This window comes from Castor canadensis, chromosome 5 (genome assembly GCF_047511655.1).
Source record: "Castor canadensis chromosome 5, mCasCan1.hap1v2, whole genome shotgun sequence".
NCBI lineage: Eukaryota > Metazoa > Chordata > Mammalia > Rodentia > Castoridae > Castor > Castor canadensis.
The window spans coordinates 14749389-14772734 of record NC_133390.1 but is presented as its reverse complement, the minus strand read 5'-3'; the positions used below and the strand labels follow the sequence as shown (position 1 = coordinate 14772734).

Sequence of the window (23346 nt, the reverse complement as noted above, 5' to 3'; positions counted from 1 at the left end):
GCACCTTTAGGCTAATTTTTTCTACTTTTAAACTATTATCAACATCAATATAAAAAGATCATAATGTCCCCTCCAGAATCTTAATGCTTTGTTATTTTTTTCATTAGAAGTTAGGGGGAGGTCCAAGCATGGTGGTGCATGCTACAAAGTGAATAAAAAGAAAAAAAATTGGGAAGAAACACTATATTTTATAGCTAAAGATAATTTCGTTGTAGTTTTGAGAAAGAATCTTGCTATATAACCCAGGCTGGCCTAGAACTCAAGCCTGTCTCAAACGGTTGAGTGCTGGTATTATAGGTGTGCACCACCACATCTGGCCCAAAGATGATTTTTAAAAATGTTTTAATAAATGCTTCAATAAATATATGAGTTAATGTAAAGGAACTTGACACTGATATTCCTAAAAATCGGCTGATTAACATTTTATCTTGATTCTGAGCACAGTAGGACTATTCAAGGTCTGGCAATTAATAGTGTTATGCTAACTCTGGGAGTGCAGAGGCAGAGTTCAGAACTTCTATGAATATTCAGACTTTAAAAGAAAGCTATTCTAAGTAGGTTTTGTTTAAAACAAGGAAGACTGACAGCAAAAACTCCCACATAATTTATAAAGTAATTATTTGTATCACCATTCATTTGCTCCTTCATTCAACCTACTATCTCTCCCTCCCATTCTTTCTCAACACTAAAACTAGCATTTAAAAATACTCACATGACTTAAAGATTTCTACTTATTCCACCAGCTCAGGATACTAAGTCCAAACTCAGGCACAATCAGGATGTCCTTCCCACTGCCTGAGTTTTGTTTCATTTTCAATTCATTTTTCATTCTCTCCTTACTGCATTTCACACCACGAGTTCTAATTTAGTGCTTCTCAACTGTGATCTGAAGACCGTATGCACCAACATTAAAAATGAAGGTACTGGAGCCCCACTCACGCCTATGAAGTTAGAGTCTCAGGGAGGAAGCACCCAGAAATCTGCGTTTAATGAACTCCTGGATAGTCTTACTGAAACTTGAGTCACTCTTAACTGCCTTGATAGTCTCAATACCTTGGTATGTCTTTGTGAGAAGGCAAATACTTAAATGTATCACAGTAGCGTCATCATTTGTAGACTAGAAAATACCTCATCTGTTATAGAGGAAAGAAAATTTCCATCCAAAGAGGAGGGTATGTTTGCCCCTTGGAAAAAACTGTATAGCTGTGGAAACAAGGAAGAATGTAATTCCACTGGCACAGGATGGAAGGAGAGCACTGTTCCCAAACCCCCATTTGTCTGTAAGAATCTTCACTCTTTGGTCAAGGTCGAGCCACAGGTGTCCTTTTCTAGTTTCTCACTAAACATCTGCATTTCCACCATGAACTCCTGCTACCTGCCTCCTACTGCTGGACCCTCCCTAAACAGTTGCACTCCATTCTTCTCAAATTTGCACCAGTGCAAATATCACCTCCTCCAGGAAACCTTCACTGATTCTGGATGATAGAATTCACTTCATCCCTCGAATTCATACCCAGTTTTGTTTATGTCATCTTGTATATTTTGGATGCAACACAAATGTCCCCAAGTCTCAGCTTATGAAATGCACCACGGGGTCATATTAGTGATACTTATTATGTTGGTATCATTTTTTTTTGCCATGGCTGTTTTCCTGTGTTCAAGACGCACACACTCTCTTGAGACTTGCTGCTGCTATTCAATCACCATTTTTTCACCATTCCACATGGACTGAAAATCCAACAGCAAAATCCCTTCACACAAGTCCTTCCAGGGCTCCAGGGCTCAGGGGCAGTGCCACCTTCCCCAGAACTCTAATCAGGTTGGCTAGCACAGTCTGCTCTTTTTCTAGGTTGATAAGCTTTGCCAAGTGGATATCTGGCTTCAGAGAGAGAAACAGTGCTTTGAACTCCAGAGATGTTAAATGGCTTAGGAACATAATTAAAAAACTGACAATTGGATAAACACCCACCAATGAAAGCATACACAGGGCTTGAGATGAGCTGGCTGACACCACTGAGCATTGAACCTGGTTCCAAGTTCTCTGGCAGCCACAGCACAAAGGGAACACCTGTCAGTGGACGCTGCTGTTTTCAATGTGGACAGAAGTAATGTGCCAGATGCTTTCTACAAATTTCTGGCTGTGTAACCCAATGCAATGTGCTTGCCCTTTGGTGAGTGCAAAGCCAGTAAGCACGTGTAGGAGGCAAACGAGTGAAGAAAGATTACTCATGCAAGTAAGAAGGGCACTGGAAATGGTCCCAAAGCAGTGTCTTCTGAACATAAGGAAGCAAAGGGAATTTATTAGGGAAATTGTGCATATTAATGAAATTATAATGAGCCCAGTTCACTCTAGATCACACTCCCTGTGGTTTTTCTCTGGAGGGTCTTAACTGAAACAAACAACTTGAAGGGGTGTTAGCAGCCATTTAAAGGGGCAGCAGCTTCCCCCTTAAGAAAAACTTGCCCCTAAAAAAAGTTCTGCCCAGCAGCTAACGGATGTACTTGACACATTCCTTTTAGCAAGCTCAAACACCTTGAAACCTGGGCTCAGTGCCACACAAGGGAAAGCAGCCCAGGAACTCAGGCTGCTTCCAGAAGCCCCATGTGGGGCTCTGGGAGGGGACGTGGGGCCACGGACCTTGTCCCTCCTATTGTCCGTGAGCACCGTGGGCACGCGGCAGCTTGGATCTGTTGTGTGTCCCCGCAGCCCTTGGGGTGAGGAAGCAGTCAGCTTTTCCTTTCTGCCCAACACAGGGACAGAGGGGGCGGTTCTTGGTGGCTGGTGTGTTCCAGCGGCAGGCTGTGCTGGCGCGTCCCACGGTGTGCACAGCTGGGGAGTCCCCGCTGCAGGCGGCCAGTTCTGCGGGTGGCGGGAGCTAGTACCCCGCCTCGCGTGGCCGGGGGCGTGGCCTCAGACGATCGGGGGCGTGGCCTCGAGCGGGCGGGGCGCGGGGCGGAGCCTCGGCGCCGCGAGGCGCTGGCGGCCACGGCGGCGGAGCCCAGCGGAGCGGAGGGGAGGGGACAGGCGGCCGGCCGCGCGGAGGGAGTGAGTCACCTGACCGCTGCCCGCGTCGCCCGCAGCTCGCTCGCTGCCGTCAGTCTGGCCGCGCCGCGTTTCGGTTCCGGTGAGTGGCTCTGCCGTCCCGCCCGCCCGTCCTCCCTTCCCCGGTTGGGTCAGCTCGCAGGGTCGCGGCCGCCGGCCCGAGGTCAGGTCCCGGGGAGGTGGCGAGGGCACCTCGGGAGGCCGCTTTCTGGGCAGGGGTTGGGGAGACGGCTACGGCTCCCCCTTTCCTGGATGTGGCCGCGTCCACCGGAAGGGGCGACCTGGGGCGCCGTGCCCGCCCGCACGGCCAGTGCTGTTTACCCGCCGCGCTGCACTTTACCCCCGGGCGGCGGGGGTGCGGGGCGGGGCGGGTCGCGGGTTCGGGCGTCTGCCGTCCCCAGCCCGATCCCGCCCCCGGCCCGCCCGGGCTGTGACACATCAGCACCGCCCTCGCGGCCCGGTCCCCTTATTGTCCTCCGTCCCCTCCGCGGCGTCCCGCGAGCTGCCGCCTCCCTGCTCCCAGCCCGGGTGGGTGTCGCGCGTGCAGTCACGCAGGACAAGACCGAGTTCGTGACCGGGGACAAAATACCACCTGGCCAGAGGTGGATTTAGCAAGGACTGGTTTTGGGGACCTGAGGTTCCCCCGGGCTCCCATTGTTGGAGTTTTGCCCGCACGTTGTAATCCAGACTCGCACAATATGGTGAGAGTGGGCGTTGAAGACAGAGGCACCAGCCTTGCGCGCATGTAGGGGTTAACACGAGTGCCCCGGCTTTCTCATTCTTCCCAGCAGTTTTATGTCATTGAGTGGAATTGTGCTTTTATGCAGTGAGCCTCCTGTGTTCAACTCGGGCTGATTCAAGGTAGAGCGTAGTAGTAATTGTGAGAGAACGTGTGGGGGAAAAACAAGCTACAACGGAATTCTTGGAAGAACAAAGACTGTTTTGTACGATGCTAATCTTTTTGGGATTTATCAGTGTTGGAACTGTTATTCATGAAGGATGCCACTACTAGGTCTTTGTTCATGTATTTGGAAACTCCTTACATCCCAGATGGGTTGTATATAAAGCAGTCTAGAAAGATAAAGCCTGGAACCCCCAGGCGCCTTAGTGGCCGAGCCCTTGAGCGCGTCGCATGGTCAAGCACAGAAATGGGAAGAGGTGTCGCGGGCCCGTTCTTCCTGCTCTTGGGGTAGTGGTGCAAGGGCTGGGATGGGCTGGATTCGTCACTTCTGTCTTTGGACATCTTGAAGCCCAGGGGAAAAAGGCGCCTGGTGAGTCAACTTGGGGTAGGGTGGCCTTCCTGTAGTGTTGCGTGGTGGACTGTTGTTTAATCTGTGTGTCTATCAGGTGGCTTAGCATTGTTCAGTGTGTTGGTTGGGTAACAAGGTAGGATGACTCTTTAAGAAAGTTGGGTTGCTGAGTCATTCGCCCCAGCCTGAGAGGTAATTAGGAACAGCTGGTGCAGATACTCTCATCACATGCCTCCACTATATAAGGCCAAAGAGCACACAAGAGGGGTTGCTGCAGAAGCTGAAAGGGACCCAGCTGCGGTTGTCGGTTTGGATACAGGTAATCAGTGGGTGACGCGCAAAGACGCCCTTAGGAAGTGGCCAAACAGCGCTTATGACCTGCTGCAGGAGATTAACTATGTGCTGGAGAAAGCTAGACCTGGGGGAGAAATTTGCAGCTAGGAGTGACCCAGTCAACAGTGGTGTTACAAAAACATTTATCACTTTTACTGTGCCTAGCTTACTGTTTCCTTTTTTGCAAGTTTGTTGTTCAGTGGTCAGTACATTTCAAAAATGGACCTTAATCTTTACAAAAATGTCTTTATGAGAACACAGAAGGGGATTTCCTTTAATTTTTCATGGCCTTTTTGTTTTTCTTGCATACCTGAGTAGTTTCTGGAAGATCAGGTAAAGAAAATATGGCATGTCTTACTGGGTCAAGTCTAGAAAGAGCTGACTGGTGCAAGGCGGTTTACACCTTGTTCCATTGCTTTTTGCTTAAAAAATGAGCACATACACACGCATACCAGCCCTCAATGCAAACATAGTTTAGGAAAGGAAGGGGTGTGTGTGTGTGCTCTCACCTTTGGCCAAAAGAATGATTTTCTTGTTAATGGTAGTTTCTCTAAAATATTTTTTAATGGGAAAAACCAATTATTTTGTTTGAGTTTGGGACCAGAGGAGATTAGCAGTTGTGGCTTTTATAGATACTAAGGTCTCTAAGGTGGGGTACAAGATGACTTATATGGGAAGAAAATACTAAAACTTTTATGTAAAATAAGGAAGTCAAAGCTTAAAGACAGAGGTTAACAACAGGGTATGCATTTATATAATGTGGGAATGTGTCCTTCATTCTTTCTATTAAAGAATAAAAAGTTTTGTAGCTGCTGCCAATAACTCTTGAAGCAACTGGGATGCTTAAAAAACAGAATAACAAAGCAAACTTCTGATTTCTTCTTAAGAGCTACACTTACTTCAGAATATTCTTAATACAGTATTCAATTTTTATTTCACATTTTATATTATACTATAAAGATTAGATGCTTGAATATAAGTTTATTACATTTTTGAAGGTAGGGATGGAAATAAAATACCTAGTTACATTTGATACCATCCTAGCTTGAATTTGGAGAGAAGCCTATTGGTTGGATAGTGGTGTGTAAGACAGTGCAGTAGAAACACTGAAGATAATTTATATATTGCATATATAAATTTGTATATAACAAAGTCTTTTAAAAATTAGTTATTCCTTGAAAAATCTTTGTTTTTGCTTTTTTTTCTTTTGACCAAACTTATATCCTCTTAATGAGGATTAATAAGATTTTGAATTCAACAAATCCCTTGAGAAGTAACACTTATTAGAAAATTAACCTCCTAGGAGGGCTGAGGCGGGGAGGTGTTAGTATTTACCATTTAGTTAAATCTCATGCCCAGTGCCTCTACACTCGTTCTGTGTGAGGTGATGCTTAGAATACCAATCGCAAAGCCGTCTGAGGTGTCCAGGAGTCACAAATTCTCTCCACAGTGCTGATCTCTCTGAGACTTTAGTTTTAGGAACCACCTAAACTGTTCTGTTAATGTGAGAATTGTTTAAACACTAAAACCTGAATCTCCTGAGGATTCTACAGAACAGAGGGCTTTGTTATGTGGTAGAATGGATAATTTATGAGATTGTTTTGATTTTTTAAAAAATGCCCAAAATGGCAATATACTGGTGTCCAAGGTATGGGTAATTTGAGTGCTGTTTAACCAGAATCCAGGCCCCTTGGAGAGACTAAACATTTCAGGATTGCAGTTAAAATATTGATTTGCATCGCCATGAAGCCTGGGCTTCTGGCTTACTCAGCACATAGCATTAGCAGTACTGAAGTTGTGGTTTGTTCCTTCTACAACTGACAGAATAGCAGTAAGCAAGGTGGTTCAAAGTAAGATGTGGAGCCAGACTGTTGAAGGTCAGGTTCTGACTGTGTCACCCCCTTTGAAGCCTTGGGCAAGCTATTCTACCTGGTAACTAACTCTTGCCTTTCCTTCTCTGAGAAATAGGATGGTGATAATAGAGTCTGAATCATGGAATGTCATGAGGATTAAATGTGTTAATGTGAGTTAAGTGATTAGAACAATGCTGACTTTATATTAAGTATCAGTAAATGTTAGGTGTTATTTTCTGTTGCCAGAAAGAGAGAAGTGCTTAGTTACACAGTCTCAGTTTGAGTTTCTGAGAGCTGAACTTAGCAGTTGAGCACAAGGGAGACTGAGGAGTGCCATGTAGCAGGTCACTGCTACTGGAAAAACAACTCAAGTGAGCGCTCATGATAAGTTAATAGCACCATATCAAACATACACCCAGCCTCTGAGGGTGAGGAACCCAGGACACAGCTTTTTACTTAAAGGTCAGCAGAGTTCTCTAGAGCAGAATGTTCTCCAGTGGTGCCAATTAACTGAAATTTGCTTTTGAAGAAATAGGAACACTTGCCATTTTTCTATCTGGTTTCTTCTGTAAGTTATAGTTGAGGAGGTTTAGTAACCTGTCCATTCCCTGCTTGTTATTACTAGAATGGAACTCATTTCTTAATTCTTATTCTGGGCTCTCCAGTTTTTTGGGAATATCTAGAGTGTGCATTCACCTGCTGGTAACTTCTAAGTACTGTGTTTTCTTTAGATGCCATGCCTGTAGTGACATTTTCCTTGATGTGGATGTGAATGCAGTGGTCCTATTAATAATTCAGACAGGTTGTGTCAAACATCTCGATCATCCTCCCCACTAGCTGTGTGAGTTTCCTGCTGGTGAGGGTCTGTGTTCTCTCCCCTCTGGCACACTAACTGCTTTTGGCTGTGTTTGTTTACTAAGTTCTCTATTGATTGTTGCACTAGGTGGTCTAATAATGGGTTATTTGAATTCTGTAGATTTTGAAGCTTGAGAGTTTTTAGCAGACTAAAGGAGAGAACGTCTCACCTCTTATAAGTGTATACTGAGTTGTGATTTCTTCAGTCATTTAGATTTCTACTTGTGTTTTCATTTGTATGATTACTGAGGAAGCAGCTGGATTTAAGTCATTCTTCTAGTTGATCTCCCGAGATAGAAAACTTGCCTTGTGACTTACTTTTCCCTATAGTTGACTTGGAATGGATTGAGCACATACACTTTGGATGATTTAGGTGTTACTGTCTTATATCTAATACCTCAATGTCATCACTCCTCCAGAGCAGGTTCCTAATTTTATTTAGGGTCAGGGAGAATTTAGAAACTATTAATAGGATAATAGAAGGTGCCCCAAGGCAAACCTAAGGAACCCAGCACTGGTGGTTGCTAGGGTTTTGGTTCAAGTCAATGGTGGTGTGTGAGGTTGCTGGTGGCAGGTTCCTTTCTCAGTTTTGTCACAATTTAGAAAATGTTACCTTAATGCAGCTGAAGCTGTGTGCAAGTTACATTCTTTTAAAAATGAATTTAAATCCTCTTTCTCAGTGCCTCAGGAAACTCACTGTTCAGAGAGCATTTTTGTAATAATTATCCCCATCTTTTCTTTGGTAAAGTCATTTTCACTTTTTTTTGCCATTTGTCAGTTCTTAGATTGGATCAGAGACCTAGCAGACACTTGCATTCTACTTCCTCATCCCTCTTTAAACTGATTATGTTAAAAAGTGGTTTTTGTAGTAGGACCATTTTTTTTCCAATTCCTTTGTGGCCCAGACTTTATCTAGTAGTCGGCCACCTTCTAGACTGTCGATTAAACAGCAGAGCAAGGGAAATGCCCCCTGCCCTCCTCCACCTTTTTCCTGTTAACCTCTTCTTTTTATTGACTTGTCTGTTTCTAGGGCTCCCTGGGGAGGTGCTGTTGGCCTCAGGCGTGAAGTCTTCAGGGTCCAGTTGAAGAGATGGGGAGACCCACCCACCTGACTCCCTGCGTGCTGGGTATTTTTTATTTTTTTCTTGATGAGACTGGGGTTTGAATTCAGGGCTTTGTGCTTGCAAAGCAGGCACTCTATCATTACAGCCACACCTCCAGTTCAAAGTTGGATTTGTTTTTTTACATATTGGTATTTTTATACTTAATGCCTAGTTTGGATGTCATTTTAGTGCAGAGTTACTCATCTTTCAGAGAGTTGATTATAAAATGCGTAGCATTTATTAGCTTGTCATTTCAGAGTAAGTCGTTTCTGGTAAGATCAGTAATTTCATTAGTGTGTATTTTATATTTAAATATTACTGCTAAAAATGAAAAATTGTTCCCAGCTCTTGCCCCAGGTGTCTCCATTTCCAAAGTACCCAATGTCTCCTGATTTATTTTGGTTCTCTGTGGAGTGTTTTCAGTGTAACTCATTGATTCCTAGCTAGGAATCATAGATTAAATTTACAAAAGGAATACAAACTATTGCTTGTTTTTGGTTTTTTTTGGCTGTGCTGGGGTTTAAAGTTAGGGCTTGGCATTCGTTAGGCAAGCAGTCTATCTCTTCAGCTACACCTTTAGCCATTTTTTGCTTTACTTTTTGGATAGGGTCTTGAGTTTTTGTTTAGGGCCAGCCTCAGACTGTGAACCTCCTAACTTATGCTTCCCTTGTAGTTGGGATTACAGGCATGTTATGCCATGCCCAGCTTGTTGTTGAGACAGGGCAGGGTCATGCTGTCTTTTTGCTCAGACTGGTATCAAACTGCCATTCGCCCAATCTCTGCCTCTCTGGAATAGCTGTAATTACAGGTGTGAGCCACTGCACCTGACTCCATATTTAACTTACGAAATAAATATTTTTTCCTATATACCAGGATTTTTTTTTTACATTATTCATTAAATTTTATTATGCAGTCTTATTTGTTCCAAACTGTATTTGTTAAGAGTACAGATTTTTAATGTGATCAGAGGATAGCTATTCATTTACTTTTTCATATTCACTGAAAGTCTCCAGGAATTTTTCTTTTCCTTTTTATTCTTTTTATTGTTGTGCTGAGCGAGGGTACATTGTGGAATCCACAAAAGTTCTTACAATATATCAAATATAACATACTCGAATTCACCCCCTCCACCATTTTCCTTTATCCCCTGGTCACCCCACTCCTGGAGTAGTTCAACAGGTGCCATTATTCTGTTTACATACATACACAGTGTTTGCATTATATTCATCCTCCTTCACCATTTCCCCACATCCTCCCCCCACCCACTGGTTCCAACTCCACCAGACAGGACCTGTTCCACCCTCCTGTTCTCTGATTTTGTTAAAAAAAAAAAAAAAAAGAAAAAATTGATGTTTTTGTTTAAGATAGCTATGCAGAGAGTTTCCTTATGATATTTCCATGTATATACTATAACCCTAATTGGTTTGTGTCCTTTATTTTTCTATATACCAGCATTTTTTTTAGATATTGGCAGTGTAGAACTTTTCAGAAGTTACGATTGAATAGATAGGCAGACCATCGCTATACCACGTGCTGACTTCTGTAACAACCTGCAGCGTGTGCTGTGAACTGCGGGCTATGAGAAGCCTCGGTTTTGGGAAATTGGTAAATCATTAGGATTGTTTAGATGAATATATATCTTAGTAGAGGTTCAGTTTGTATTGGCAACTCCTGTGAGAAGCTTAGTTGTGAAGAATAGAGTCGAAGGAGCAGATTTTAGTAGGGGGAGATTGGGTCGGAAAGATTTTCTCTGTGTCTCTTTCTCTCTCTGTCTCTGTGTGTGTGTGTGTGTGTGTGTGTGTGTGTGCGCGAGCATGCATATTTAAAATTCTGATCAGTGGAAAAGGTTGAAGATGCAGGCAAGATCCTTGTTTTGTTTTTGGCTCGTTCCTCTGTGGGTTGCAAGATGGCAGCCACAAGTTAACATGTCTCAAGTAAAAATGACCAAGTTTCCTGGAAGGAGAGGGATCCCCCCATGTCTCTTTAACAGTGTGTAAAACTTTTCCTAAAGGCCTGATCGTAGAAGCTACCCTGCCCCTCACATTTACACAAACCCCTGCCCAGATCTGAGAGGGAAATAGGGCCTCTCAGAGTGGCTTAAATGGATTACAATTCATCTTGGATTGGGCCTGATTTCTGTTTCCCCAGAGTCACATGCCAAAAATTATATATAGAATGAGGGCTTCATTTCTTTCACTTATCCAAATAGTTCTGAAGTTATCTTCTGTCATTCTCTTAACACTTCTGGAAAGGGGAACTTTGATTTAAATCTTGTAGCTTCTGATTGTGTCTGTACTGAGAGGTCTGCTCTCTCTCTTAATCTGAAGACCACCCCTACCTGTGGTGTATGTGGCTCGCTGAGGTCAGGTCAGCCTGGCTCAGACACAATGTTTGATTTATTGGCTGGTTGGGCCAGGACGCTTCAGGAACCAAATTCTTGAATCAGAGATGTAAAGATGAATATTGCTTCCTCTCTCTGCACTCATTCCCCTCCTGAAAGGAAAAGTTGTCCTATGGTCACTTGTTCAATACCATTCTTTGCAGATTTCAAGAATAATGCCACCTTAAGCAGTGTTCTTGTAGCAAGACTTTTCAAAGTACTCCAAAATATATTTGACAAATAGTTGTATATATTTGTGTACTATATGATGCTTTGATCTATGTGTAGATTGTAAAAAGAATAAATCAAGCTAATTAACATACCCATTACCTTACCTACTTATCAGTTTTTTTCCTTTTTGCAGTAAGAATGGCTAAATTTACTCTTGGCAATTTTGAAATACAAATTATTATTAACCATGGTTACTGGGAGAGTATTTTTATGTTTTATTCTGTTCTTTCTGCACCATTGCAGATTTTGGTGTTTTGTGTGCTATGTGACAGGGAAACTCACCCATCAGTGCTTGAATGTAAATTCATAGAATAGAAATTAATTGCTGATAGTTGATTCTATTTTAGGGTAACTAAGAGACTGAGGAATAGCCAGAGTAGGCTTCTGAAATGGTATTAACTTTTTTGGATAGAACTTAGAAAGTCTGATATGGCCTGAACTTTTCAGTAGTGTTTGTTTACCTACTCAGTTGTTCCTCAAATATTATTTGAACCGAGATCTAGTTCCCCTTTATTTATAGGCCATAAGTGATTACTTATCTGACTAAGTATTGTGATTATCATAGAATGAGAAGTTATTGAGGTCTCTGTGGGAAAATCAATGGATTAGAAATCTCCATTTTTAGAGAAGATTATTTTGACTCCCAAGTTAACATAAATCATAAAAGTGGGCTTGAAATTTTTATTCTTAGCTGTTGAGACCCTGTCACACATGGTGACTGAGGAATTAGTGGGATAGGTTATTTTAAATAAAGCATTTCAATTTGGTTCCTCTACTTGAATTAAAAAGTTTCACAACGGCTATTCATGTGATGTACTAATTGCTCTGCTGTAACTGCTGCTTTATTTAATTAAAATTGTTACTTAAAATTCTTTATACTCTTAATCCTCCCTTTTTTGACTCAAGTTTATTCTGAGTTTGTATATGAGGAATGACTGGGCATTTAAGTGTGCTTTGTTTTGTCTTTTTTTTCTTACTTTCTTCCTTACTTTACATACTATATGTGTTAGCTTTTGGACCTGCAGAGGGTCATTCTGACCTTGAACTAGTTTTAGGCTTTCATCTCCTCTAGGTAGTTGGAAATAAAAAATTTGATCACGGTCATAATCTTTACAATTTAGAAACACAATAACACAAGAATCTTTAATTTTGAGTGTAAGACACAGACACTTAATATTCTTTATTAAAAGTTACTTTTAGTAGAATATTCATTCTTTATGAGATTTGCTATGTGATCTAACAAGTGTTAATTAGAAGTTAGTTCACCATCTATTGAGTGAAAAGGGAAAATTTGCTATTCCATAAATGCTACTTCAGGCATTTCTTTAGACTCTCTTCATCCCTCTTCATTTTTACCTCCCCCTCCTCCACACACCACTTAAGTCATGAACATAAATTAAAATGTAGTATTTGGACCTCTTCAACCTTTAAATTACTGCCTCTCTCAAGGCTTCAGTTTCTTATCTGTAACAGGAGCAGGTCATACTAGATGAATGTGCTCTTTTAATTAACACTTCTTGAACTGTGAGATTAGCAATTATCTTAGGCAGACTCGTACAATTTTAATATTTTCTTTTCACCTTGTTGAGCTCCTTCCTAGCTTTCTGAATTAATTCTTGGGTTTGTTGAACTTTTTAAAATAAGCAGCTTTCTTTTAGTCACATGCATAGTAATGGCAGTAATAATGATGAAATGTTAGTGGTCTTGTGCCAAGGAGAGTGCTATTAAATGCACTAAAACCATTAAATTGTTAAAGCGTTGCTGTGGTCCTGGTGGGAACCTGAAGCCCAGAGCCCTACCGGAAGATTCCACAGTGGTGATGTGATGTCAGCCGAGCCTTAATTTTAGTCCGGAGTTTCCTTTTGTCCTTCGTAGTTCTGTCTGTTTAGCACTCCACATTTTGTCAGAGGGCTTTCTGAGACAAATAGGGCAGGTGTTGCCAGTGAAGCTGCGCTCCCTTTCACAGATGTGTGCTTGCCCTTCACAGGCTGTACCTGACTTCGTGAGTCTTTGCCCCTAATTTTCTTGTGGCAGCTTCCTGCCATTTTTTAAATTTCAGGTTCTTATAAAACTTAATATGATGGAAGCTGCTGTGCTTTTTGTATATCGATTTCCACATAGTGTCAAACCAATACTTGTTGGTGCCTGGAGGAAATATGCATTGCAAAGGAGGAAAAAGTAGTTGATGTTTCTGGAAACTTCAAGACAATTGAAATGAATGTGTGAACTGCATATTTACTTACTTGTTTTTGGTGGTACTGAAGTTTGGCTTGCTAGGCAAGCCCTCTGTCACTTGAACAACATCTCCAGCCCATGAACTGCATTTTTAACCAAGGCACATGTTTTTGGTGTGTTCATAGTTATTTATTCTAACATTTATAAAGTAATAGGTGCTTAGTGGTTGAGAATTTGGATTAGAATAAAAACAAAGATAATTACCTAGATGTAATCATTGTTAATATTTTGACATATGTCCTATTGTGTGTGTGTGTTTTGACAAACAGTATTTCTGGACATGTTAAATTTGAGATGCCTGTTAGACATACATGTAGTAACTTGAGCATGTGAGTATGAAGCTTGAGAGGTCAGGATTAAGCCAAATATAAACGTGTGTCTAGCTTGTCTCCTTGGTGGCTCCATATGAGTTCATGTAGGGCGCATGTGCAGACTGAGAAGAGGCAATACCTGAGGACTTAGCCCTGGGCTCTCCAGCATGTGTGAAGGTTTGGAAGAGGAGGAGGATCCACCAAAGAAAATGGATAAGTGGTTGCCAGTGAGGTAGGTGGGAAATCAGAGAATTGTGATATCCTGGAAGCCAAATGAAGAAAAGGTTTCAGGAAGGAAATGAGCAAGCAGGTTGTTGAATATTTCTGAGAGGCTATGTGAGAAGAGGATAGAAAACTTGCCATTTGGTGAAGTGGTTTCCATGGATTAGAGGGGGAGGGGCCTGATTTTAATATACTTACAGGAAATAGAGAAGTAAGTGGCAAGGGTATAAGTATAAATTGTTCTTTTGGGGATTTCTATAAAGAGGAGCAGAGAATTGTAGGTAAAGAGGGATGGGGTGGGGGTCAAGAAATTTTGGGAGAAGAACCATTATGGTGTGTTTTTGATGGAGATTCTTTATCTTTATTCTCATTTTCTTTCTCTCTCTCATTGAGACTTTGCAGAAGCTTGTCAATTTCATTGGTTTTTCTGAAAGAATCAGGTCTTGATTTAATTTATCTGTTCCACTAAAAGCAAAAGCAAATTTTATTATGTGAGTGGTTTTCTTGGTTGATGTTCAGTAGAGTTCATCAGATTTTGAAAAATAGTCTCTCTAGTGGTTTGGAAGTTCAGCTCATTTCTCTAGAGGATACCCTTAAATTTTAACTGATTTGAATTGATATCTCTGTCAATATTACGTGTTAAGCAATATGTTGAACATTACATCAAACAAGAAGAAACTTACTTCTGCCTTTCTCCTAGTTTTTTCAAAATCTAAGATTTCAGTTCAAGATTGACTTTTTCTTTTCAAATTCCTTTTACATTTGCAGAATATTTAAAAAGTTGCATTAATTTTCACTACCAAGTTACCAACAATTTAGATTTGACTAAGTTTACTACTTTTCTGTTTACAATTTAAACATCTTTTAAGTTTGTGTTTTTAGTCAGATTAATACAGTATATTCTTGATTTTAAAGGTATAGAGAGCAACCACTTCTGTACTCCATCAGACTCTTAATTCTGCTTCAGAGATATATGCAGTGTTTATTCCTGTCTGATATTTATTTATTTATTTTTTTGTGTTTACCACCATCTCTCTAAGATGTTTATGCCTCAGTTTATTTATCAACCCAAGGCTTCTCATGTTGAGTTCCTGCTTCCAGGGATGGCGATTTTATTTACTTTTACTGTCCCTTCACCGGAATTTATAATCATATTAATATTTTTTCTCTGCTCTTGATCACCTCTCCAACTTAAAGTTTTTATTGTATACATATTTTTTACTATTACAAGGCAGTGTCTTTTGACACCACATATTATAAGTAGAGACATTGATTTTCTTTCTGATTCTATTTCTCAACCTGTCAGTTTGTTTTTATTTTGTCAGTGTTGATAGTGTTTACATTCCATTCTGTAACTGTAATTTAGTCTTCCATTAGTTTTGTCTGAAAACTAGTTAGCAGTGTTTATACCTGTATCAGGACTGGGCACAAGCTGAGTAGTGTGTTAAGCACGTCTTTCCCTGAAGTTTCAGTGGCACCTGCGCCATCCATTAAACATTTCTAGCATTAGATTCAAATAAGGGCTTAATGATAATTGTGTAGTCATGTGCTAGGTGCTTCCTAAGAATGTTATGTATAGTATTTCATTTGATGCTTGTGAGAAAAATTATCCTAGTTTGCCAGAAAAAAAAAAGATAAAGAATTGAAGAAAGGAAGGAAGGGAGGAAAGGATGGAGGGAAAGAAAGGTGGGGGGTGAGGGAGAAAGATAAGTAAGTCAAAGAGAGATAAGTTGCTCAGCTGGCAGGGGAGTCACCTAGTGATAAAGTGCCACTGTCCCTAGAGCAGCTGTTATGAATGTGAGGTTCTGATAGTCTCTAAGTCCTTACCTGTCTTCCCTGTTAACACCTCTGGGACTCTCATCTTCAGCCCCTGATTGTGGGGTCTTAGTGATGTAGGAATGCCTTGGAGCAGGCTGACAGACTTTGGGAAGGTCACTCTCTTGGGGACTTTTTAGGGATTTTCAGTCTCCCCTTCCTCAGTCTTCTTAGTTTCTTGTGAGAGCTTTAGGTTACTGGAAGGGATAGTGACTGCTAAACCTGCCTCTCTGCCCGTTAGTTGTCCATCTTCGAAAACCTATAGTTGCAAATTGCATTAAACATGTAGATTATTTTTGGGAATATAGACATTTTTACTATGTTGATTATACCAATCCATGAGCATGGAAGATCTCTCCACTTTCTAACACAAGAGGCCACGAATAGCCAAGGCAATACTCAGTCAAAAGAACAAGGCTGGAGGTATCACAATACCTGACTTCAAACTATATTACAAAGCAATAACAATAAAAACAGCATGGTACTGGCACAAAAACAGACACGAAGACCAGTGGAACAGAATAGAGGACCCAGATATGAAGCCACACAACTATAACCAACTTGTCTTTGACAAAGGTGCTAAAAATATACAATGGAGAAAAGACAGTCTCTTCAACAAAAACTGCTGGGAAAACTGGTTAGCATTCTGCAAAAAACTGAAACTAGATCCATGTATAACACCCTATACCAAGATTAACTCAAAATGGATCAAGGATCTTAATATCAGACCACAAACTCTAAAGTTGATACAGGAAAGAGTAGGAAATACTCTGGAATTAGAAGGTATAGGTAAGAACTTTCTCAATGGAACCCCAGCAGCACAGCAACTAAGAGATAACATAGATAAATGGGACTTCATAAAATTAAAAAGCTTCTGCTCAACAAAAGAAATGGTCTCTAAACTGAAGAGAACACCCACAGAGTGGAAGAAAATATTTGCCAGCTACACATCAGACAAAGGACTGATAACCAGAATATATAGGGAACTTAAAAAACTAAATTCTCCCAAAACTAATGAACCAATAAAGAAATGGGCAAGTGAACTAAACAGAACTTTCTCAAAAGAAGAAATTCAAATGACCAAAAAACACATGAAAAAATGCTCACCATCTCTAGCAATAAAGGAAATGCAAATAAAAACCACGCTAAGATTCCATCTCACCCCTGTTAGAATAGCCATCATTAGCAACACCACCAACAACAGGTGTTGGTGAGGATTCGGGGAAAAAGGAACTCTCTTACACTGCTGGTGGGAATGTAAACTAGTACAACCACTCTGGAAAAAAATTTGGAGGCTACTTAAAAAGCCAAACATTGATCTACCATTTGATCCAGCAATACCACTCTTGGGGATATACCCAAAAGACTGTAACACAGGTTACTCCAGAGGCACCTGCACACCCATGTTTATTGCAGCACTATTCACAATAGCCAAGTTATGGAAACAGCCAAGATGCCCCACCACTGACGAATGGATTAAGAAAATGTGGTATCTATACACAATGGAATTTTATGCAGCCATGAAGAAGAACGAAATGTTATCATTCTCTGGTAAATGGATGGAATTGGAGAACATCATTCTGAGTGAGGTTAGCCTGGCCCAAAAGACCAAAAATCATATGTTCTCCCTCATATGCGAACATTAGATCAAGGGCAAACACAACAAGGGGATTGGACTTTGAGCACATGATAAAAGCGAGAGCACACAAGGGAGGGGTGAGGATAGGTAAGACACCTAGAAAATTAGCTAGCATTTGTTGCCTTTAATGCAGAGAAACTAAAGCAGATACCTTAAAAGCAACTGAGGCCAATAGGAGAAGGGGACCAGGAACTAGAGAAAAGGTTAGATCAAAAAGAATTAACCTAGAAGGTAACACACACGCACAGGAAATCAATGTGAGTCAACTCCCTGTATAGCTATCCTTATTTCAACTAGCAAAAACCCTTGTTCCTTCCTATTATTGCTTATATTCTCTCTTCAACAAAATTAGAGATAAGGACAAAATAGTTTTTTCCGGGTATCGAGGGGGTGGGGGGAGAGGGAGGGGGTGGAGTGGATGGTAAGGGATGGGGTAGGGGAAGGGGGGAGAAATGACCCAAGCATTGTATGCACATATGAATAATAAAAAATTAAAAAAATAAAAAATAAAAAAAATCTGACAATGCATAATATTATTAAACACACACACACACACACACACACACACACACACAAAACCTATAGTTGGTGAACGACCAACCACTTCCAAGAGAGTGAGGCAGGGACCCCACTTTTACCACTTCACTATACAGTCCTCACAGTGAGGGAAGAAGGTGAAGTGAGGCATAAGGATGGCAAAGAAGTAAAACCACATGACTGTATGCATAGAAAATCTTAAGGAATTTACAAAGCAACTGTTAGAACTAGTGAGTGAAATAAAGTTGCAGAATTCATAGTTAATATTTGAAAAATACAATTCTGTGTTTATATTAAATAGCAAAAAGCTAGAAAATGAAGTTTAAAAACTCAAGTCTATTTACAGTACTACAAAAAACAAAATACTTAGGAATAAATTTAACAAGAGATACTCAGATCTTTACTCTAAAACATCAAAATAATGCTGAGAGAAATTAAAGAAGACCTACATGAACGGGAAAGGATGCAATCTTCATGTGCTGTTGGCTCTCCCGAAAGTGATGCACAGTTTAATTGCAACCTAGTCAGCATTCTGCTAGCTCTTCTACACTCAACAAGAATAAAAAAAAAAAAAGCCTAGAGGAATTAAACAGGCATTTCACAAAAGAAGATATAAAAATGGCAAATAAGCAGATATAAAGATACTCAATATCCTTAGTAATCAGGAAGTGCAAGTTAAATCCACAGTGAAATACCAGTGTACTTTATTAGGATAGCTAAGAGTAAAAAGATGACAAAGCTAAGGGTTAACAACCATGCACAGCAGCTACCACTGTCATGCACTGCTGTGGCAATATCAACTGATACAGTCACTCTTGAAAACTATTCGTCAATTTCTAAAAATCTGCAGTACACTTACTGTATCCCTCAGCTCTTGCACTTCTTACATTTACCCAAGGAAAATGAAATATATGTCCATGAAGATGCTCACTGAAGCTGTATTATAATAACTCTAAACTGAGAACAGCGCAGTTGTTCATCTTTATTACAAGTTCATCATCGTTAAGGAGACAAATAAGTAGTAACATAACTGTAATGAAATGTTACTCAGAAATAAAAGGAAGAAATGTCCGATATGTACAACATGAATAAATATTGAAATCATTCAGCTGAGTGAAAGAAACCAGAAATGAGTACATAGTGTGATTTCATTTATATAAAAATAAAAGAAAATGCACATTAGTCACATAAGAGAATCATTGGTTACCTGGAGCCAGGGGCACAGGGGAAGAAGAGACCTTAAAGGGACATGTGGGATTTGGTAAATGATGGAAACTTACACCTTGATTGTGATGGTGGTGGTGGTTTCCTGTGCATGTACAACTGTCAAAACTTCTTGAATTGTGTACTTTTAAACCCATGCAGTTCTCTGTAAATCATACCCCAGTGTTGATAAAAAGTTACTGAAATGCACGATGGAAAATATGTATGCAGTAAATAAGCTTTATTGGTATGGACCAGATGTAGTTGCAAGTTCCTATTTTCATAATAGAGATTTAACAGTTCTTTTAAGAGCTAAGTAGTTGCCAAGTGTGTTAAGCAAATAAAAGATTTCATTGTTTATTGAATTTTTTGTAGTAAGAAGGTGTAGCAGTGGAGTCCTTTAGTCTGTTTTGGTTCTGGAGCTTAGACTTCCTATGTTTTTTCTCTTCTTTGTTCCTGAATTCTCTTCCAAGCTTTTTTAAACTTATGGCCCAGAAGTATCAAAATTGAATTTGTTGATTTAGGATGTAAAAAGCCTTTTGTTTTGGATGTCTGAGAAGGTGAGTCTGTAAAGAACTTCTTCAGACTTCTATAACAGCTCAAACTCCTCCCCTCTCAGCTTAACCTTTAAACTTTCAAATATGGAATTATATCCAGTAAATAGAGCAAAAGGCCCATGGCTTAGCTATGTAGTTCTTAATATGTGAAAAAGAAATGGAAAACACCCCAGCTTTGCCTGCATGGCACCTCAATAGTGGTACAATAATCACAAGCTGCAAAAATTATAGTGATTTTTGTGGTATTGTTATATATCATTTTAATCTGAGTTACCAGGCCATTTTCCCATCTACTGTTGTAAAAGTCTCTAAAAAACAAATGTCATTTTTGGTGTTGTATAAGCAACATCAAAGTACCTACTTCAGGAATTTTTTTTTTCCATTTCATTCAGCCTTTTAAAAATAAATTCATCAGTGTACCTTACCCAGTCATTATTGTTTTCTAAGAGAAATAAATTTAGAAAATGTGATGATCAGATATGGATGTTTAAAAAGTCATGGTATTTAAGCCTACAAAGTGAGAGAAAATAGCAAATCTTTATCACTGAGTTAATTCTTCCTTCTGATTTTTTTGTTGTTCTGACAGGTGAGCCAAGTCTTAGGGAAAATGCTTAGGAAAAATGCTGTCTTAAATTACTGTCCTGACTTAAACTCCCACAGAGTTTTTGACATTAAGGTTCTTTCAAAATCTGGAGTAATAAAAAGAAAATCGCCTTGAAAAGATACTGTCCATGGGCATTTCCACCTGAAATTTACCTTTTAAAAAAAATTTTTAAAACCAAAGTACTAGAGGCATACACACATGATGCTGTTGATTCTTCACCGTCTTGCAAAATTGAAGATAAGGTTCACCTAATTTCAGAGGAGCACTCAAGTTCTGTGCATCTTGGATGTGTCGTAACAGGAACTGACTTAGGGAATTTGAAGCTTAGATGAGAACCAAGAAAGTTGTGCCTGAGCTGTAGATGACCCTGCTTTTAAGTTGAGTGAGCAGAAGTAACTGACAAGGGGGTGAAGGTGTTACTAGGTAGAGCAGTGAATTTCTACTGGAAAGGTAGAAATTCCAGTGCCACTAGAAAGGAGGGTAAGGCAGCTTCTGGAGGATTGACCAAGCTGCAGACCAGACCACTGCCTCTTTAGGCAAAGGCAATAACAGGGCCAGGTACGGTGGTACATGCCTGTAATTTCAGCCATGTGGGAGGAGATAGTGGTCCAAGACCCAGGTATAAAGTACGAGATACATTAAAAACAAACCAAAGCTAAAAGGTGTCGGGGGAGTGACTCAAGTGATAGAGTCCTGCGTTCAAACCTCAAAAACCCCATAACAAATGCCCTTATGCGCCACTGACACACTTAATTAACATAAGTATTTTGTAACTCATTTTTCTCATTAATTGAATAGTATGGTTAAATGAAACTTGACCAGAAAGTTTTTGTTTGAAGACTTACTGCAGATAAATACCTTTTGAAATGTCTGCGTTCCTGTGTAAATTGTTTATGGTAATCATGTTGTAGCTCTCATTTTGAGGCTTCATTCTCATTTTGATCATGTCTAGGTCATGTTCTTGAAGGTAGAGCTTGTGTCCTCCTGGCACCTAGAACGTAGAGTTGCACCGGCAGCCACTTGTAGAAGGGGCATTTGTCATTGTTCAGTGAAGATAAAATACGTTGCCTGGTAGTCTTGTTTTAAATGAGTACTTAGTGTTAGATGATTTATTGTTTCCTTCATCGTTGAGAATTAAAATGCAACATATTTTTGAGAGTAGGGGTAAATAAAACTTCGGCTCCTTTTTAGACCTGGAACTTTATAGTCATACAAAGTTACTATCTAAATTTCTGGTATATGAACTATGTAGATGTTCACTTAGATTTTTAAGCTTTCTTTTTTTTTAAAGTAAGTTATCTGTAAAGTTATTAAGATGTGATGAAACCACATCATTATGTTTTATTTATCATTTTGAAACTAAAAACACCACGTGGGAACTGCATTAAACTTAACTTTTGCATCATGAATAGAAGCAGAAATTATTTCCAAATTGAGGTGCAGGAAGCTTTAAAATGCCTGGTCATCCTTTATCAGCACTGCCGAATGAATCAGCAATTTGCTGAGGTCAGTAAACCTTTATTTTGAAATACAATAACCTTGTACAAATATCCAAGAATGTAGAAAAACTCAAGTGCAACAAAGAATCTAAACTTCATTAGTGCCAAGCCGCAGATGTGGAAGGCTGGGTTGCTGTATTTTAACTTTAAGGTCTGAGAAATGTTGGGAGGGTGTCTGATGGATGGATGTTGGAAGGAACTGGCTTATAGTTGCCCTTGCTCCTCTTCAGACAGTTGTCTTGCATGAAGTTTGGCCTTCATGGTTCTGTAAAAGCCATTCAAGAACTTTCTGCTTGCTTTCCTGTTTATATTGAATAGCTGCCTGGACTGTTTTCTAGAGGGTCTAGATGACTTGGGTTTTGGATTTGTGTTAAAAAGGCCAAGTCATTAATTCAGCAGCAACTACCTGTAACTGGGCCAGATACTGTTACATACTTGGGTTATGGTAGAGAACATACCAGACAAGGGTGTAACATTTAAACTCAGACCTAAAAGGTAAGGAGTTCAGCAGCTGAAGAGTAGAAGTCCAGGGTAAAGGCATAGTGAGATTGTCCAGCGTCATAGAGCTAGTGTGAGAGCTGAGAGTTGGACCCAGACGGTGCAAACCCTAAGCTGTTAGCCATTGGGGTGATAGTCCACACATTAGTGGCTCTTAAATCACTACTGGGTTTTTTTTTTTTTTTAATAGAGTATAAAATATCTGAGTGCTTTACATGTGGTAAGGATAAAAGTTGACATGTGAAAGTTTCATTTTTAAATTTGATACAAAGTATTAGTTCTTGTGTGAGCCAGTGAGTCATTACAAACAGCATGTGTGCAGGCAGAAGCTGATTGTGGCTTAGGTTAGAATTGTGGCATTGCAGATGGAGAGAAGTGGGCCTCAGTGGGATTTGGTATGAAATTGTCTATCTAAGCCTGGATGATGGAGATGTCAAGAATGAGCCCAGAGTTCTGGTGTGAGCAGCAACTGTCCTGAGGCACCCTGTACTCAGTCCACTTAAAGGGAACCTGGCCTTTAGAGGGGTACTCCTGATGGCCATTTGTTTTGCTGTCTGATTCACTTGCATCCCTCATCTGCAGCAGATAGGGCTTGGAGTGGCATCCTGCCCAAGGGCAGCAAATCTGTGTAAGTTGGCCATGAACGCATGAGGTGATCTGTTACTGAAAGCTGCCTGAACTGGGATGTGGAGCCACAAATGATTCTTTCTGGAGCTTGAGGGAGGTATTGAGCTAGGAGGTGGGGTATAGAGAAGCAGCTCTGGAGTGAAGGTACAGGAGTTGTTTTTCCTGACGTTACCTCAGAATCTAAAGAATCTCTAGGTTTCAGTGTTCATGGGTCAGAGTTATCTCTTTGTTAAACTGAAGTCCAAGTCATTTGTTTCTGGTGTTCTGCGAGGCTCATTTCCTTATTCTCAAGCACAACCTTTTAGTAATGTCCAGCTCCCCATGTTAGCAGTGAGCTTCCAGACTGCATTTAGCAAATACGAGCTGGAAATAGAATAATGAAGTAGATGAAAGTGTTTGGTGTGAATTCCCCTTCTCTGTCTATAGTCTTTTGATGTTGGCCAAGGTGTTCATCAGTTTCCTCATCTGCAAAACTGAGAGAGAAGTTGGAAAGTGATTGTGAATAGGAGACAAGGTCATAAAAAGGAGTTGAACAGTGCTGAGACCCTCAC

At 40.3% G+C, this 23346-nt stretch overlaps 1 protein-coding gene across 7 annotated transcripts in view; it reads left to right on the top strand.

The window, feature by feature from the left end:
* Positions 1-2990: 2990 nt before the first annotated feature.
* Bach1 (BTB domain and CNC homolog 1) overlaps positions 2991-23346 on the top strand; it is a 42574-nt gene continuing 22218 nt past the window's right edge. The window contains exons 1-2 of one of the 7 annotated variants that reach the window (XM_020184250.2): positions 2991-3125; positions 8365-8461. The gene's annotated coding sequence lies outside the window, so the exon portion shown is untranslated. The other 6 variants (XM_020184249.2, XM_074072850.1, XM_020184252.2 and 3 more) reach the window with 6 other exon arrangements.